We start from the raw sequence: 19,866 nt of genomic DNA, 5'->3' as shown, positions 1-19,866 counted from the left end.
TCGAGAGAACTGGTGATAAGGTAGAGCTGGGTGTCGTCAGCGTACATGTGGAACCTGACACTGTGCTTTCAGATGATGTCGCCAAGAGGCAGCATATAGTCGCTCCTCCAATTCTGCCCTATTTCGCATCCAATGAAGTTGTGATATTCTCTGGGGCTAATAAGGAAACATTTCCCCAATTACATTGCTGTTTGAAGTGAAAAGTAAATCACTTCATCTTAACCTAAACAGATATTGACTTTTTCACTCAAACTTCTCCTAGGCACGAACGCTGAAAAAGAATGTGACAAAACATCAAATTAATCATAATGCCTTGTGTACCCTTTGGTTTAGTGATTCCAATTTAATTAGTCAGAGAACAAGAAAGAATAATGATGATTTCCTTTTAATTGGTGGCTCTGACTCATTCCAAACAAGATTCCTTCAAAAAATGCAGTTATAAACAGTATTAGCCCACTTATGCTGGCAGGTTTATAGCTGGGTGAAGCTGGCATGGACTGTATTTTACCACAATTGCTACAGTATAAACCCTACTAATTAGTGTGCTATGATCTCCAGGGGTTGATTTCATTCTCTTCAAGAGACACTGCAGTATAAATTATAATTTCCCATGAAACCAGTGGTTATAACATTGCAATTATGAATTTCCATGTCCGAATGTTATCACACATCAAGGACATAGAATACAATAATTGATGTCCACACGCAGCACAAATACTGCCTATTTTCAGCTTCATAACATTACCATTGTCCGCCTGCCTCAACACATCTGCTGACAAAAACCTTCTCCATGTCTTTGTCACCTCCAGAGTGATGATTCATAAGAACATAAGAATATAATAAATAAGAGCAGCAGTAGGCCATTCGGCCCTTCGAGCCTGCTCCGCCATTCAATGAGATCATGGCTGATCTTCTGCCTCAACTCCATTCACCGGCCCTATCGCCATATCCCTTGATGCCCTTACAAGTCAGAAATCTAGCGACTTCTGTTTTGAATATACCACAGCCCTCTGGGGTAGAGAATTCCAAAGATTCACCACCCTCTGTGTGAAGAAATTTCTTCTCATCTCAGCCCTGAATGGCCTACCCTTTATCCTAAGGCTGTGACCCCTGGTTGTAGACTCCCCAGCCAAGGGAAACATTCTCCCAGCATCCACCCTATCATGCCCTGTAATAATTTTGTATGCTTCAATGAGATCCCCTCTCATTCTTCTGAATTCAAAAGAATACAGGCCTAGTTTACTCAATCTCTTCTCATGTGACAGTCCCGCCATCCTAGGAATCAATCTCGTGAACCTTCGTTGCACTCCCTCTATGGCAAGTATATCCTTCCTTAGGTAAGGAGACCAAAATTGTACACAGTACTCCAGCTGTGGTCTCAGCAAGGCCCTATATAATTGAAGTAAGACTTTTTTACTCCTGTACTCAAATCCGCTTGTAATGAAGGCCAGCTTACCATTTGCCTTCGTAATGGCTTGCTGCACCTGCACATTCACTTTCAGTGACTCATGTACAAGGACACCCATTGTTCTCCTGGCCAGCCTCCCATCCTCCAAACTCCATAAACTTCAGCTCTTTCCAAACTGGAGCTGGAGAGCGCGAGACCTCGGCGGCTGATTTAAAGGTGAGCGGGGGCCCACGGGAGCGGCTGGAGAGCGCGAGACCTCGGCGGCTGATTTGAAGGCGAGCGGGGGCCCATGGGAGTGGCGAGAGAGCGCGAGACCTCGGCGGCTGAGTTAAAGGTGAGCGTGGGCCCACGGGAGCGGCCGGAGAGCGCGAGATCTCAGCGGCTGATTTAAAGGTTAGCGGGGGCCCATGGGAGCGGCTGGAGAGCTCGAGACCTCGGTGGCTGATTTAAAGGTGAGCGGGGGCCCATGGCAGTGGCCGGAGAGCTCGAGACCTCGGTGGCTGATTTAAAGGTGAGCGGAGGCCCATGGGAGCGGCCGGAGAGCGTGAGACCTCGGCAGCTGATTTAAAGGTGAGCGGGGGCCCACGGGAGCGGCCGGAGAGCACGAGATCTCAGTGGCTGATTTAAAGGTTAGCGGGGGCCCACGGGAGCGGCCGGAGAGCGCGAGACCTCAGCGGCTGATTTAAAGGTGAGCGGGGGCCCACGGGAGCGGCCGGAGAGCACGAGACCTCGGCGGCTGATTTAAAGGTTAGCGGGGGCCCACGGGAGCGGCCGGATAGCGCGAGACCTCGGTGGCTGATTTAAAGGTTAGCGGGGGCCCACGGGAGCGGCCGGAGAGCGCGAGACCTCGGTGGCTGATTTAAAGGTGAGCGGGGGCCCACGGGAGCGGCCGGAGAGCGCGAGACCTCGGTGGCTGATTTAAAGGTTAGCGGGGGCCCACGGGAGCGGCCGGATAGCGCGAGACCTCGGTGGCTGATTTAAAGGTTAGCGGGGGCCCACGGGAGCGGCCACAACAGACCGGTGGGTGTAAAGAAGTAAAAAGTAATTGAAGTGTGATGTCACCAGAAAGCAGGTAATTGATTGGTTGGTGAGTATTTCTCTATTTCTCACTTGTTTCCAAACTCGGGCATCTAAATTTAAGTGCCTTGGTGTAGATTAAAAGATATACGTGTTCCAAATTTTAAAAACTAATTAATTAGTTAATTGAGACGGGAGACCATGCAATGTGTTGTTGTTGTTGCATGTGGGAGCTGGTGGACACCATTGAGGTCCAAGGCGACCACATCTGCAGCAAATGTTGGCTGCTCGAGGAGCTTTGGCTCAGAGTTGATGAGCTGGAGTCCGAGTTTCAGACACTGCGACACATTAGGGAGGGGGAGCATTACCTGGACACTATGTTCCAGGAGGCAGTCACACCCACTAGACTAATTACTTCCAATTTGGCCCATGGTCAGGGACAGGAGGGTGTGACTACAAGCGAGGCAGGTATTGGGATCCAGGAGGTAGTGGTGGAGGAGCCTCAGCCCTTGGCCTTGTCCAACAGGTATGAGATTATTGCTCCCTGTGTGGACGAGGGCAGGGACTGCAGGGAGGATGAGCAATCTGACCACAGCACCGTGGTACAGGGAGCCATTCAAGTTGGGGGAGTAAAAATAAATGTTGTAGTGATTGGGGACAGTATAGTGAGGGGGATAGATACTGTTCTCTGCAGACGAGAGCGTGAGTCCCGAAGGCTGTGTTGCCTGCCCGTTGCCAGGGTTAAGGACATCTTCTCTGGGCTGGAGAGAAACTTGGAGTAGGAGGGGGAAGATCCAGTTGTCATGGTCCACGTAAGTACCAATGACATAGGTAGGACAAAGAAAGAGGTTCTGCTGAGGGAGTATGAGCAGCTAGGGGCTAAATTAAACAGCAGAACCACAAAGGTAATAATCTCTGTATTACTACCTGAGCCACGAGCGAATTTGCATAGGGTAAATAAGGTCAGAGAAATGAACGAGTGGCTCAAAGACTGGCGTGGGAGAAATGGGTTTCAATTTGTGGGGCACTGGCACCAGTACTGGGATAAGAGGGAGCTGTTCCGTTTGGATGGGCTTCACTTGAACCATGCTGGGGCTAGAGTCCTGGCAAATCGAATAACTAGGGCTGTAGAGAGGGCTTTAAACTAAATAGTGGGGGGGGTGGGTCCAGGTGAGAGGGGATTTAAAATGTCAATGATGTGATGAAATATTCCATTCATCACTCATTGGTATTCTCTGCCTGTGACTGTGGTTGGTTTCAGTTTCATTTCCCTTACCTCAGTTCCGTTTCCTCACCATTGTATTGTACTGTGTGTAGGGCTCCGCCCATACCTGGCCCCTATGTAAGCTGGCCCAGCCTGCACCACATCCAGTACGGCAGACCTCTGGATGGAAGATACCTCTCCTCTGCGTGTTACCTTCTAAGTCAATAAAATCCTTGTTTTGTTTCGCTAACATCGAGTCTCGGATTTATTGAGGCACATCAATTTTATTGACTTAATTTTCAACACAATGGATCAACTCTTGAAACCCGAACGTTTGGATTTGGACCAGCATGCTTCGGACACATCGGCATGCTTCGGACACTGGTTTATGTGTATGGAATTCTTCCTGGACAATTCCGCAGCCATCAAAGGCAATACGGACGCTGCGAGTATGAAACTCGGAATTCTGCGGAATTGGGTAAGCCACCGGGTTTACCCCCTCATCCAAGACACCGACACGTACCCGGCCGCCTGCGACATCTTAAAGGCGCATTACCAGCAGCCTACGAATGAGGTGTATGCTAGGCATCTGCTCGCTACTCGTGCACAGCGACCTGGGGAATCGGTGGAGGAGTTCCTAGGCACCCTGAAAACGCTTGGCAAAGACTGCAAGTGCCAAGATGTAAAAGCCACAGTGTACACTGATGAGCTTGTTCGCGATGCCTTTATCACAGGCCTCAGCTCCACTTACATCCGGCAGAGACTGCTGGAAAAAACGGGATTGGACCTGAAACAGGCTGCGGACACAGCGCGATCCCTGGATGTGGCCCAGAGAAACTCGGACGCCTACTCTTCAGCCCGCGCCGTCCACGCCACCACGTGTGCACCAAGGGCACCGCCATCTTGGAAGGCATCTTCCCCGCCCGGCAGCCCGACACCGTCGGGGCCCCGCCCTCCCCCCAGAAGCCCTACGACAGCCACGACGCGTCGGGGACCCAACTGATACTTCTGCGGGCAGCCGAAGCACACCAGAAACCTGTGCCCGGCGAAAGGCACCACCTGCTTTAAGTGCGGTAAGAAGGGGCACTTCGGCAAGGTGTGCAGAGGGAACCCCGCCGGAAAACCCGCCACCGCCGCGTGTGCGCCGTGGGAGCGGCCATCTTGGACGCCATCTTGCCCGACCTCGTGGGGTCCGCCATCTTGTGAGCAGAAAGCGTGGACGCCATCTTGTCTTGATCAGGGCCCTACAGTGGCATCGGTCACAGTGGACCAGACCAGGCCGCACCCGCTATCCAAATCAATGGAGGACATCGAGGTAAACGGGTGCGGGGTTAAATGTTTAATTGACAGTGGAAGCATGGAGAGTTTTATCCACCCTGAACTGGCACAACAACTCTCCCTAAAGGTGGTCCATACTCGGGGTACCATCTCTATGGCTGATAAAACCCAGACATCGACCATTATGGGTTACTGCACGGTACAATTGTCTGTTAACGGAACTGTATACGATAATTTTAAAGTACTAATCATGAAGAATCTATGTGCGAGCGTGATCTTGGGCCTGGATTTCCAGTGCTACCACCAAAGCATCACGCTCAATTACGGTGGGTCCCAGCCGCCCCTCACAGTGTGCGGTCTGGCTACCCTGAAGGTAAAGCCGCCTTCGCTATTCGCGAACCTTACCCCTAACTGCTGGCCAATAGCGACTAAAAGCAGGAGGTACAGCTGGGAGGACAGGCGGTTTATCGCGACCGAGGTAGACAGGCTCCTGAAAGAGCGCATTATTGAACGCAGCAACAGCCCGTGGCGCGCCCAAGTGGTAGTGGTAAGGGGTAGCGAGAAGAAACGGATGGTGATCGACTATAGCCAAACGATCAACAGGTACACCCAACTAGACGCCTACCCGCTACCCCGCATATCAGAAATGGTGAACCAAATCGCCCAATACCGGGTGTTCTCCACCATCGACCTCAAGTCAGCGTACCACCAGCTCCCTATCAGACCAGAGGACCGCCCGTACACCGCCTTCGAGGCGAACGGACGCCTCTACCAATTCCTCAGAGTCCCCTTTGGGGTGACGAATGGGGTCTCGGTCTTCCAGAGGGAGATGGACCGCATGGTCGATGACCACCACTTGCAGGCAACCTTCCCCTACCTCGACAACGTCACCATCTGCGGTCACAACCAGCAGGATCACGACTCGAACCTCGAGAGGTTCCTGAAAACCGCACAAAAACTCAACCTCACCTACAACGAGGACAAGTGCATTTACAATACCACGCGCCTCTGCATACTAGGCAGCGTGGTGGAGAATGGGGAAATCGGACCAGACCCCGACCGATTGCGCCCCCTATGGGAGCTGCCCCTGCCCAACACTCCCAAAGCCCTGAAAAGGTGCCTGGGGTTATTTTCTTATTATTCCCAATGGGTCCCCAACTACTCCGACAAAGCCCGCCTCCTCTTGAAAGCATCCTCTTTTCCGCTCCCTGCTGAGGCCCATGCCGCCTTCAAAAGCATTAAGCGGGATATTGAGCGGGCCACGCTACAGGCAGTGGACGAGAACACTCTCTTTCAAGTGGAAAGTGATGCGTCTGACTTTGCCTTGGCGGCCACCCTCAACCAGGCGGGGCGGCCCGTAGCTTTCTTCTCGAGGTCCCTCCAAGGGCCCGAGATCAGACACTCCTCCGTGGAAAAGGAGGCCCAAGCCATCGTGGAGGCAGTGCGCCACTGGCGCCACTACCTAGCCGGCAAACGCTTCACCCTACTTACCGACCAGAGGTCGGTAGCGTTTATGTTCAATAATAAACAGAGGGGGAAGATTAAAAATGATAAGATTCTTAGGTGGCGGATCGAGCTCTCCACCTACGATTATGACATCATTTACCGGCCAGGGGCCCTTAACGAATCCCCCGATGCCCTCTCACGAGGGATGTGTGCCAGCACCACCGGGGATCGGCTACAGACCCTCCACAACGACCTCTGCCACCCAGGGGTCACGCGGCTGTTCCACTTCATAAAGTCCCGCAACTTACCCTACTCGATTGAGGAAGTTCGGTCTCTGACCAGGAACTGCCGCACTTGTGCTGAGTGCAAGCCTCGGTTCTACCGCCCAGATAGAGCCCACTTAATCAAAGCTACATGGCCCTTTGAGCGGCTCAGCTTAGATTTCAAGGGCCCCCTCCCGTCCGTCGACCGCAATGTTTACTTCCTGAACATTGTGGACGAATACTCTCATTTCCCATTCGCCCTCCCCTGCCCAGACATGACCAGTGCCACGGTCATTAAATGCCTCAACAGCCTGTTCTGCCTGTTCGGTATGCCGAGCTACATCCATACGGATAGGGGGGCGTCCTTCATGAGTGAAGAGCTACGCCAGTACATGCTGTCCAGGGGGATCGCCACAAGCCGTACCACCAGCTACAACCCCCGGGGTAACGGTCAAGTGGAGCGAGAGAACGGGACAGTATGGAAAGCAGTCACTCTAGCTCTAAGGACCAAGGGCCTCCCTATCTCCCGCTGGCAGGAAGCCCTCCCAGATGTGCTCCATTCGATACAGTCGCTATTGTGTACTGCCACTAATGCCACGCCTCATGAGCGAATGTTTGTCTTTCCCCGGAAATCCACCTCAGGCGTATCCATGCCGTCATGGCTCTCCACCCCGGGTCCAGTATTCGTGCGAAGGCATGTGAGGGGCCACAAGACGGACCCTCTCGTGGAGTCAGTGCACCTACTCCATGCCAACCCCCAATATGCATATGTCCGGCACGCCGACGGAAGGGAGGGAATGTGCAAACTCCACACAGACAGTCGCTCGAATCCGGCCTCGGGCGACTGTCTGTGTGGAGTTTGCACATTCTCCCCGTGTTTGCGTGGGTTTTCTCCGGGTGCTCCGGATTCCTCCCACAGTCCAAAGATGTGCGGGTTAGGTTGATTGGCTATGATAAATTGACCCTTAGTGTTAGGGGGAATAAATACATGGGGTTACAGGGATAGGGTGGGATATGTGTTGGTGCAGGCTCGATGGGCAGAAATGGCCTCTATCTGCACTGTGGGGTTTCTGTGATTCTGTGACACCGTGTCCATAAAAGACGTTGCCCCAGCCAATAACGACAACAACCACGACAACAGCAGCAACAACGATCACAGCAACTCTTACCCACCCACTACTCTTTCATCACCCCCGGAAGAACATCGACCAACGGCACCCCCACCAACTACCCCTTCAACAACCCTGGCGGCACCCCCGGCAGAGACCCAGGAGGCCACCAGGGACACCCAGCCGACACCCGCGGCACCACAACAGCCACGTCGGTCACAGAGGACTATCAAACCCCCGAACAGACTAAATCTATAGAAGGGGTGAATGTGATGAGATATTCCATTCATCACTCATTGGTATTCTCTGCCTGTGACTGCGGTTGGTTTCAGTTTCATTTCCCTTACCTCAGTTCTGTTTCCTCACCATTGTATTGTACTGTGTGTAGGGCTCCGCCCATACCTGGCCCCTATGTAAGCTGGCCCAGCCTGCATCACATCCAGTACGGCAGACCTCTGGATGGAAGATACCTCTCCTCTGTGTGTTACCTTCTAAGCCAATAAAAGCCTTGTTTTGTTTCGCTAACATCGAGTCTCGGATTTATTGAGGCACATCAAATGAGAAATGAGAAAACAATAGAGCAGGATAGAGATGGTGGAAATAATAACCAGAGCGTGACAGGAAGGGACAGAATGTTTAAATATAAGAGTGCAACAGAAAATGGGGCCTAAACAAGGAGAAATGGTAAAAAGACAAATTTAAAAGCTCTATATCTGAATGCACGCAGCGTTCGTAACAAGATAGATAAGTTGACGGCACAAATAGATACAAATGGGTAGGCCTCCAAACAGTAGCAATACTGTTGGACAGAGTATAAATCAACAAATAATTGAGGCCTGTAAAAAAGGTACGGTAATAATCATGGGTGATTTTAATCTCCATATTGATTGGACAAATCAAATTGGCCATGGTAGCCTTGAGGAGGAGTTCATAGAGTGTATCATGGATGTGGTTTCCTAGAACAGCATGTAATGGAACCAACCAGGGAGCAGGCTATCTTCGATCTGGTACTGTGTAATGAGTCAGAATTAATAAATGATCCTCTAGGAAAGAGTGATCATAACATGGTTGAATTTCAAATTCAGTTGGAGGGTGAGAAAGTTGTATCTCAAACCAATGTCCTGATCTTAAACAAAGGCAACTACAATGGCATGAGGGCAGAACTGGCTAAAGTGGACTGAACAAATAAATTAAAAGGTAGGCAGCTGAAATACAATGGCGGACATTTAAGGAGATATTTCATAACTATCAACAAAAATATATTCCAGTGAGAAAGAAAGATTTTAAGAGAAGAGAGCACTATTTGTGGCTAACTAAGGAAGTAAAGGATGGTATCAAATTGAAAAAGAAGGCATACAATGTTGCCAAGATTGGTGGGAGGCCAGAGGATTGGGAAATTTTTAAAAACCAGCAAAGGATCACCATAAAAAAATAAAGAGAGAGAAGATGAATTATGAGAGTAAACTGGCAAGAAATATTAAAACAGAAAGTAAGAGCTCCTACAGGTATATAAAAAGGAAGGGAGTAGCTAAAGTAAATGTTGATCCCTTAGAAGATGAGCATGAGGAATTAATAATGGGAAACAAGGAAATGGCAGAGGCTCTGAACAAATATTTTTTATCTGTCTTCACAGTAGAAGACACTAACAACATCCCAATAATGGATAATCAAGGGGCCACAGGGAGGGGGGAACTAAAGACAATCACTATCACTAAGGAAAAAGTACTTGGTAAAATAATGGGACTGAAAGATGACAAGTTCCCTGGACCAGATGGCCTGCATCCCAGGGTCTTTAAAGAAGTGGCTGCAGAGATAGTGCATGCATTGGTTGCAATATACCACAATTCCCTGGACTCTGGAAAGGTTCCAGCGGATTGGAAAACCGCAAATTTAATACCCCATTTAAGAAAGGAGGGAGACAGAAAGCAGGAAACTATAGACCAATTAGCCTAATATGTCATTGGGAAAATGCTGGAGTCCTTCATTAAGGAAGCAGTAGCAGGGCATTTGGAAAATCATAATGCAGTCAAGCAGAGTCAGCGTAGTTTTATGAAAGGGAAATCATGTTTAACAAATTTGCTGGAGTTCTTTGAGGATGTAATGAGCAGGGTGGATAAGGGTGAGCCAATGGATTTGATGTATTTGGATTTCCAGAAGGCATTCAATAAGGTGCCACATAAAAGGTTACTGCATAAGATAAGAGCTCACGGATTTGGGGGTAATGGCCTGTATTTTCTGATCGCAGGCCTCCCGTGGGCGGAGGCCTGCAATCTGGAAAAATCTACGCCCTTACCTGAGTGCTCCCAAGACGCACACGCTTCTGCTCCTGGGCCTCTCCAAACTCCAAATGTGCAGAGCCCACGTATCTCAGAGGCGCAGGCAGTTTGCAGCATCCCTGGGATCACGTGGGCCATGGGGAGCCAATCAAAGAAGGTAATCTCCCTTCATACACTTGACAGGAACAGCTGTCAAATATATGAATGGAGATCACCCCCAAAAACATAGTAAAACTTTAAATACATTTTTGAAAAAATCACATTTTTAAAATGACTTGAAATTACAATAAATTAAGTATTTTAAACAAAAATTTAATCTTTTGAAAAAAAAATTAAAGTTTTTTACGGGGCTAAAAATAAACTTACCTGTTCTTAAAGTATTTTTAAATGATAAATCAGTGAATTTTTAAAAAACTTTTTTCAATTCTTATCCTGGTAAAAGCAGGCCTTATGCCTGCTTTTAACAGGCGTAAGAATTGTAAGGTTTTTCTGCAGGCGGAGGGTCTCCAAAAAGCAGAACTATCCGCCCGCAGAGGCCCTTCTCTAGGGCAGGTGGAGGATCTGTCAAGACCATTCTTGACAGATCGGAAATGCTGGTTTTCAGCGCATGCACTGTGCATGCCTTAAACCGGCATTTCCGATATACAGCGCGGAGCCACCCATAGGGATCAGAATATCTGGCCCAATATATTAGCATGGATAGAGAATTGGCTAACTGACAGAAAGCAGAGAGTAGGGATAAACGGGTCATTTTCCGGTTGGCAAACGGTAACTAGTGGGGTGCCACAGTGATCGGTGCTGAGGCCGCAACTATTTACAATCTACATTAATGACTTGGATGAAGGGACCAAGTGTAATGTAGCCAGGTTTGCGGATGATACAAAGATGGGTGGGAAAGCAAGTTGTGCAGAGGACTCAAAGAATCTGCAAAGGGCTATGGACAGGCTAACTGAATGGGCAAACATTTGGCAGATGGAATATAATGTGGGAAATTGCGAGGTTATCCACTTTGGCAGGAAAGATAAAAAAGCAAATTATTATTTAAATGGAGAGAGAATACAAAATGCTACAGTTCAGAGGGACCTGGGGTCCTTGTGCATGAAACACAAACATTTAGCATGCAGGTACAGCAAGTAATCAAAAAGGCAAATGGAATGTTGGCCTTTATTGCAAGGGGGTAGGAGCATAAAAGCAGGGAAGTCCTGCTACAACTGTACAGGGTATTGGTGAGACCACACCTTGAGTGAAGGGATAATTACTAGTCCTAGCCCCTTTAGGGCTACCCTGGATCAAGCATATTCCTCAGACGTTCACTTTCAACTAAAGTTTGAGGTAACAGAATCCTAAAGACGCTTAATTGGGTCTAAAGGTCCGGACTATCTCTCCCTAAAGGAAAGAAACAACCTGAAAATGTTACCATCCTCCAGATAGCACTTTTGATAAGTTTAGCTAGACTGTAACATTCTGGATATTATGAGGGTCTGGAAAACTCCCCAGAATTCTGCAACTCCTCACCAAAGTGTGTACAGAGATTGAGTTTGCGAGTTTGATACAGAAGTCTTTTGTGAGACAATTCTAAAAATATATAGATTTATTAAAGAACCGACATGTAATTTACAGTTGGTGAGTCAATCGCAACATTAACAGTTCCAAAAAGAGAAAGCTTACAATTCTATTATCAGATAACCTTATTCTCAAATCTTAACTTCGCTACAGTTTTACAGTTCTAAGTTTTCTACAGGATAGCCACCAAAATCAAATACCTTTGATACGCGAGGTACAAAGAATTGGAGACTTACAGAGCCGCCTCTGAAGCCGAGAATCACCTTGCCCCTTTAAAGTGAGTCTACTATTCCATTTGAGAGTTCAATATTTATACTGTTTTCCAGTGGTATTTCCTTTAAGGTTTTCTGCTGTTGCAAGCTAATTATCTCTAGTCATTTTTCTGCTGACCCCTGCAATTCTTACAGTCACCTCAGCTGGTAGCATTACAGAATTATGTCTCTTCTCTAGGAGTTCTAAGTTTACTATAAAAACGGTGTAACGGCAGGTGCGTTTTACTTGATGTCATTTTTACGAAGGCAGATGTTTGTTACTTTTATGTGCTTCTTTACGAAGTGTAAATTAGAAAACCTTAACCAGGGTGAACCATTGCTTTGTTCCGAAAGGTCAGCCTACCGGAGCATTTAACCTTCTGTTTCAATAAGGTCAGAAAATGCTGGAAAAACTCAACAGGTCAGGCAACATCCGTGGAGTGAAATTTGAGTTGACGTTTCGGGTTGGACCCTTCTTCAAAACTGGAAAGAAAAGAAACTAGATCGGAGACAGGGCTGCGATCGGACAAAAGAATAAAAGAAACAAAAGAAGTAAAAGAGATTAGAAGCTAGGCGAGATGGTAATAGGCTGGGATTAGGTGTAAAGTGTACTGGCAGGGCAAAAGATAACTGCCAGGTGTGAGAGAGAAACAAAAGGAAAGGGGGGGGGGAAAGGAGTGGAACAATTACAAGAGAAAATGAAATGGGGGCCGAGCTTATGATCTGAAATTGTTGAACTCGATATTGAGTCCGGAAGGCTGCAGACTGCCTAATCGGAAGATGAGGTGCTGTTCCTCGAGTTTACGTTGAGCTTCCGTGGAACAATACAAGAGGCCAAGGACGGTGAGGTCCGAGTGGGAATGGAGCGGTGAATTAAAATGACAGGCGACCGGAAGCTCGGGGTCACCCTTACGGACTGAACGGAGGTGTTCCGCAAAGCAGTCACCCAATCTGCGTTTGGTCTCCCCAATGTAGAGGAGACCACATCGTGAGCAGCGAATACAGTATACTAGATTGCGAGAAGTACAAGTAAATCGCTGTTTCACCTGGAAGGGGTGTTTGGGGCCCTGGACAGTGGGAAGGGGGGAGGTATAGGGGCAGGTGTTACATCTCCTCCGCTTGCACGGGAAGGTGCCAGGCGAAGGGGAAGGGCTGTTTGGGGTGATAGAGGAGTGGACTAGGGTGTCTCGGAGGGAGCGGTCCCTGCGGAATGCTGAAAGGGGAGGGGAGGGGAAGATACGTTTGGTGGTGGGATCACTTTGGAGGTAGCGGAAATGCCGGAGGATGATCCGTTGAATGTGGAGGCTGGTGGGGTGAAAGGTGAGGACAAGGGGAACCCTATCATGGTTCCGGGAGGGAGGGGCAGGGGTGAGGGCAGAAGTGCGGGAGATAGAACTGACACGGTCGAGGGCAGTGTCAACCACGGTAGAGGGGAATCCTCGGTTGCGGAAAAAGGAAGACATGTCTGAAGCACTGGTGTGGAAGGTGGCGTCGTCGGAGCAGATATGGCGGAGGTGGAGAAACTGGGAGAATGGAATAGAGTCCTTACAGGAAGCGGGGTGGGAGGAAGTGTAGTCCAGGTAGCTGTGGGAGTCAGTGGGCTTGTAGTAAATATTGGTCGATAACCTATCTCCAGAGATGGAGACGGAGAAGTCGAGGAAGGGAAGGGAAGAGTCCGAGATGGACCATGTGAAGGTGAGGGAAGGGTGGAAATTGGAGGCAAAGTGAATGAAATTGTCAAGTTCGGGGCGAGAGCAGGAAACGGCACCGATACAGTCATCAATGTATCAGAAAAAGAGGTGAGGGAGGGGACCCGAGTAGGACTGGAACAAAGATTGTTCCACATAGCCCACGAAAAGGCAGGCATAGCTAGGACCCATGCGGGTACCCATGGCAACACCTTTGATTTGGAGGAAATGAGTGGAGTTAAAGGAGAAGTTGTTCAATGTGAGAACAAGTTCAGCCAGGCGGAGGAGGGTCGTGGTGGATGGGGACTCTATTCCATTCTCCCAGTTTCTCCGCCTCCGCCGTATCTGCTCCGACGACGCCACCTTCCACACCAGTGCTTCAGACATGTCTTCCTTTTTCCGCAACCGAGGATTCCCCTCTACTGTGGTTGACACTGCCCTCGACCGTGTCAGTTCTATCTCCCGCACTTCTGCCCTCACCCCTGCCCCTCCCTCCCGGAACCACAATAGGGTTCCCCTTGTCCTCACCTTTCACCCCACCAGCCTCCACATTCAACGGATCATCCTCCGGCATTTCCGCTACCTCCAAAGTGATCCCACCACCAAACGTATCTTCCCCTCCCCTCCCCTTTCAGCATTCCGCAGGGACCGCTCCCTCCGAGACACCCTAGTCCACTCCTCTATCACCCCAAACAGCCCTTCCCCTTCGCCTGGCACCTTCCCGTGCAAGCGGAGGAGATGTAACACCTGCCCCTATACCTCCCCCCTTCCCACTGTCCAGGGCCCCAAACACCCCTTCCAGGTGAAACAGCGATTTACTTGTACTTCTCGCAATCTAGTATACTGTATTCGCTGCTCACGATGCGGTCTCCTCTACATTGGGGAGACCAAACGCAGATTGGGTGACCGCTTTGCGGAACACCTCCATTCAGTCCGTAAGGGTGACCCCGAGCTTCCGGTCGCCTGTCATTTTAATTCACCGCTCCATTCCCACTCGGACCTCACCGTCCTTGGCCTCTTGTATTGTTCCACGGAAGCTCAACGTAAACTCGAGGAACAGCACCTCATTTTCCGATTAGGCAGTCTGCAGCCTTCCGGACTCAATATCGAGTTCAACAATTTCAGATCATAAGCTCGGCCCCCATTTCATTTTCTCTTGTAATTGTTCCACTCCTTTTCCCCCCCCCCCTTTCCTTTTGTTTCTCTCTCACACCTGGCAGCTATCTTTTGCCCTGCCAGTACACTTTACACCTAATCCCAGCCTATTACCATCTCGTCTAGCTTCTAATCTCTTTTACTTCTTTTGTTTCTTTTATTCTTTTGTCCGATCGCAGCCCTGCCTCCGATCTAGTTTCTTTTCTTTCCAGTTTTGAAGAAGGGTCCAACCCGAAACGTCAACTCAAATTTCTCTCCACGGATGTTGCCTGACCTGCTGAGTTTTTCCAGCATTTTCTGTTGTTATTTCGGATTTCCAACATCTGCAGTATCTTGCTATCGTTTCAATAAGGTAATTGATTCAGTGTCAACAACTATCTTATCTCAACAGCCAGAATGCTATCACCCCTTTTTCACAGTTAGGTTTCTAGATTTACAGACCCAGTTTGTCATGTTTTAATAAGGCCAGATTTCTTTCATAGAATGGTGTATTTTTCTGAATAGGTTCTATGGCTTATTCCTTCACAGAGTACTGCGTACAGTTTTGGTCTCCTTATTTAAGGAAGGATATACTTGCAATGAAGGCAGTTCAGAAACGATTCATAGAATCATAGAAAGTTACAGCACGGAAGGAGGCCATTTCAGCCCATCATGTCCACGCCGGCCAACAAAAAGCTATCCAGCCTAATCCCACTTCCCAGCTCCTGGCCCGTAGCGCTACAAGTTACAGCATCCCAAGTGCACATCCAAGTACTTTTTAAATGTGGTTAGGGTTTCTGCCTCTCCCACCCTTTCAGGCAGTGAGTTTCAGACCCCCACAAACCTCTGGGTGAATAAATTTCCCCTCAAATCCCCTCTAAACCTTCCACCAATTACTTTAAATCTGTGCCCCTGATTTTTGACCCCTCTGCTAAGGGAAATAGGTCCTTTCTATCCACTTTATCTAGGCCCCTCATAATTTTATATACCTCAATAAGGTCTCTCCTCAGCCTCCTCTGTTCCAAGGAAAACAAGCCCAGCCTATCCAATCTTTCCTCATAGCTAAGATTCTCTACTCCTGGCAACATCCTTGTAAATCTCCTCTGTCACCTCTCTAGTGCAATCACATCTTTCCTGTAATGTGGTGACCAGAACTGCACTCTAGCTGAGGCCTAACTAGTATTTTATACAGGTGAAGCATTACCCCCCTGCTCTTGTATTCTATGCCACGGCTAATAAAGGCAAGCATTCCGTATGCCTTCTTAACCACCTTACCTAGCTGGTCTGCTACCTTCAGGGATCTGTGGACATGCACACCAAGGTCCCTTTGTTCCTCTACACTACTCAGTGTCCTACCATTTAATGTGTATTCCCTTTCCTTGTTAGCCCTCCCCAAATGCATTACCTCACACTTCTCCGGATTGAATTCCATTTTCACTGTTCTGCCCACTTAACCAATTTATTGGTATCTTCCTGCAGTCTACAGCTTGCTTCTTCAGTATCAACCACACAGCCGATTTTAGTATCGTTTGCAAACTTCTTAATCATACCCACTATATTCAAGTCTAGATCATTGATATATACCACAAAAAGCAAGGGACCTAGTACTGAACCCTGCGGAACCCCACTGGAAACAGCCTTCCAGTCACAAAAACACCCATCAACCATTACCCTCTGCTTCCTGCCTCCGAGCCAGTTTTGAATCCAACTTGACACTTTGCCCTGGATCCCATGGGCTTTTAACTTCGTGACCAGTCTGCAAAGTGGGACCTTATCAAAAGCCTTGCTAAAGTCCATATACACTACATCAAATGCACTACCCTCATCTACCCTCCTTGTTACCTCCTCAAAAAATTTAATCTAGTTAGTCAGACATGACCTTCCCTTAATAAATCCGTGCTGACTATCCGTGATTAATCCGTGTCTTTTTAAATGAAGATTTATCCTGTCCTTCAGAATTCTTTCCAATAATTTTCCCATCACCGAGGTTAGGCTGGCTGGCCTGTAATTACTCGGTCTATTCTTTTCTCCCTTTTTAAACAAGGGTACCACATTAGCAGTCCTCCAGTTCTCTGGCACCACACCTGAAGCCAGAGAGGATTGGAAAATGATGGTCAGGGTCTCTGCTATTTCCTCTTTTGCTTCGCTTAACAACCTGGGATACGTTTCATCCAGGCCTGGGGATTTATCCACTTTTAAATCTGTTAAACCCCTTAATACTTCCTCTCTCACTATGTTTATTTCATCTAATATTTCACACTCCTCCTCCCTGATAGCAATGTCTGCTTCGCCCCTCTCCTTTGTGAAAACAGGCGCAAAGTATTCATTAAGAACCCTACCGACGTCTCCCGCCTCCACACACAGATTACCCTCATGATCTCTAATGGGCCCTACCCTTTCTTTAGTTATCCTCTTATTCTTAAATATATTTATAAAACATCTTAGGGTTTTCCTTGATTTTACTTGCCAAGAATTTTTCATGCTCTCTCTTTGCTTTCCTAATATCCTTTTTAATTGCACCCCTGCACTTTCGGTACTCCTCTAAAGATTCTGCAGTATTTAGCCCTCGGTATCTGTCATATGCCTCCCTTTTTTTCTTTATCCTACCCTGTATGTCCCTAGACATCCAGGGGCTCTAGATTTGTTAGTCCCACCTTTTTTCTTTAAGGGCACATATTTAGTTTGAACCCTTCGGTTCTCCTTCTTGAATGCCTCCCACTGCTCTGACACTGATTTACCTTCAAATAGCTGTTTCCAGTCCACTATGACTAAATCCCCTCTGAGTTTAGCAAAATTTGCTTTTCCCCAATTTAGAATTTTTATTCCTGGCCTATCCTTGTCCTTTGCCATAACTACCTTAAATCTAACAGAATTATGGTCACTAGCACCAAAAGCTCCCCCACTGATATGCCTTCTACCTGCCCAGCTTCATTCCCTAAAACTAAGTCCAGAACCACCCCAGAACTGTTGGGCTTGCTACATACGGGCTAAAAAAGTTCTCCTGGATGCATTTTAGGAATTCCACACCCTCTATACCCTTCACATTAATGTTATCCCAGTTAATATTGGGGTAGTTGAAATCTCCTACTATTACTGCCCAATAGTTTTTGCACTTCTCAGAAATTTGTCCACATATTTGCTCTTCTATCTTCCTCTCACTATAGTACACTCCCAGCAGTGTGATCACCCCTTTTTTTTTTCAATTTGACCCATATGGCCTTGTTTGATGATCATATCATCCCTCCTCACAGCTGTAAAAGTTTCTTTAATCAATACCGCGACCATCCCTTCCTTTTTACCTCCCTCTCTATCCCATCTGAAAATCCTGTAACCAGGAATGTTGAGCTGACATACCTGCCCCTCTTTCAGCCAAATCTCTGTAATAGCTATAATATCATAGTCCCAGGTATCTACCTGTGCCCTCAGCTAATCTGCCTTGTTCACTATAGTCCTTGCATTGAAGTATATACCATTTAGTACAGGCAAACCTCCTTGTTGACTACTATCTAGCCCTTGATTCCGCTGTCCTTCCAATTTACTTTCTACATTTTTGTTTTCCAATTCCAGTTTTTCTTCACTCCCTACTGACTCTACCCTTAGGTTCCGACCCCCCTGCCAAACTAGCTTAAACCCTCCCCAATAGCACTAGCAAACCCCCCTGAGAGGATATTGGTCCCGTTCCCATTGAGGTGTGTAGAATTCGCAAAATTAATATTGTATTATAAGGGTCCTCTGGCAGAAGAGGCCGTGATTTTTAAAAGACTGTTTTAAAAGAAGCCCAGAAAAGGGACACACAAAATGGCTGCCAGACCCCGTGACTAGCTTATTGGGACACTTTAAAATGGTTCCTGCAGTCCCCAGACAGCCTTTGTGGATTCAACCCATAGTAAGTTCTGGAAGCCGTTTCTGAGAAAACGAAACCAGACTTTAACACATACATAAAGATTGGATGCAGATCCAGTCAGATCGGCCTGTAGATAAAGGCCATCTAAATGTTTACCCAGAGAAAGGGGAACAGTTCCATATTCATAAAGAACACATCAAGGACCTGTTAAAGACATCAAGAAGACATTAAAACATTACCAGGTCATTCCAGACCAGAGACGGCCATCACCGGCCATCCCGAAAGCAGTTTAAATATAATAACTACCCCGCTGTGCCATAAGCCCGCCAAAAGTTAAACAAAGACTAACCTTGATTTGGTGGGAGATAAAGGCCTCATCTGAAAAGTATAATTGGAGACACCCGGGGTAGCGAGAAAAAAAAGCTCCATCTTAGATATTGGGAAGAGAGAGGTTCCTTTTTCTTCATCATCTTCGTAGGACCTTTGGTAATAGCCATTACCTTTGATAGCAGCTGGAGTTCGGAGAAGAAGACGGTTCGAGTCGACGTCCCGCCCTGGGGTGAAACATCGGGAGATCATCGACCAACCCTGGACCGTTGACGCAACGGGAGGGTAGAAAAACTACCGAAGAAACCTATATGAAAGTCGGCTAGGGGCTTCCAACCGTGGTCAAGCAGATGATCTCCGCCGACATCCAGGCCCGTCAGTGTCCAGCCTGTCCGTGACCTTCGCCTCGAGAGAGAGAGAGAGAGAGAGAGAGAGAGAGAGAGAGAGAGGTGTGGCGCAGCCCGCTGTGGCTCCACTGACCACGAGGAAACAGGACACCTGAGGGGATCAAAACTCTATACTTTTCCAACTGGATTGGTGAGCATGTTTCTGGCCCTTCATAATCAGATCTAGATAGGGTAAAGGGGGTGGTCATTTTGGGTATAATTGACATGAGTTGTTGTCCCTCGATGTTCTGTGTGTTTCCCCATTCCATAATGACTGTTGTAAGGTATAATATGCCTGTATCTATTTTAGCTAGTACTGTATTGTTATGATTTGTTTTTCCCTCCCATGTACCCTCTTATTTGCTTGCATTTGATTTGTTTTTCCATATGCAATAAAATTCCATTTTGATTCATTAAACCTGGTCTATAAGAGTCTTCTCTGCATTGTAGTTCCTGCACCTAAGTCCAGTGTCTAGAACCTAAGGGGCGAGTGGGTCAAACCACTCAAGTTTTTACTGTGCAAAAGAGAGAGAGAGGCCTCTGGCGAGAGAAACCTCGGCGATCTCAGAGAGAAAACCCCTTACAGGTGCAACCCGTCTGGCTTGTAGAGGTCCCACCTCCCACAGAAACAGTTCCAATTCCTCAGGAATCTAAAGCCCTCCAACACCATCT

The 19,866-nt window shown here is 47.9% G+C and overlaps 1 long non-coding RNA gene across 1 annotated transcript; it reads left to right on the top strand.

Moving 5' to 3' along the window:
* Positions 1 to 1,669: 1,669 nt before the first annotated feature.
* Positions 1,670 to 19,227, top strand: LOC147111510 (uncharacterized). The gene is made up of 3 exons (XR_015079702.1): positions 1,670 to 1,860; positions 11,743 to 11,841; positions 18,991 to 19,227. It is a non-coding gene; the product is annotated as an uncharacterized LOC147111510 (long non-coding RNA).
* Positions 19,228 to 19,866: the final 639 nt, after the last annotated feature.

The sequence above is a fragment of the Somniosus microcephalus genome, chromosome 10 (genome assembly GCF_052327205.1).
Source record: "Somniosus microcephalus isolate GS21.2 chromosome 10, FLI_Smic_1.0, whole genome shotgun sequence".
NCBI lineage: Eukaryota > Metazoa > Chordata > Chondrichthyes > Squaliformes > Somniosidae > Somniosus > Somniosus microcephalus.
Note: the sequence above shows the minus strand (reverse complement) of the source record. Positions and strands in the feature narration are given on the sequence as shown.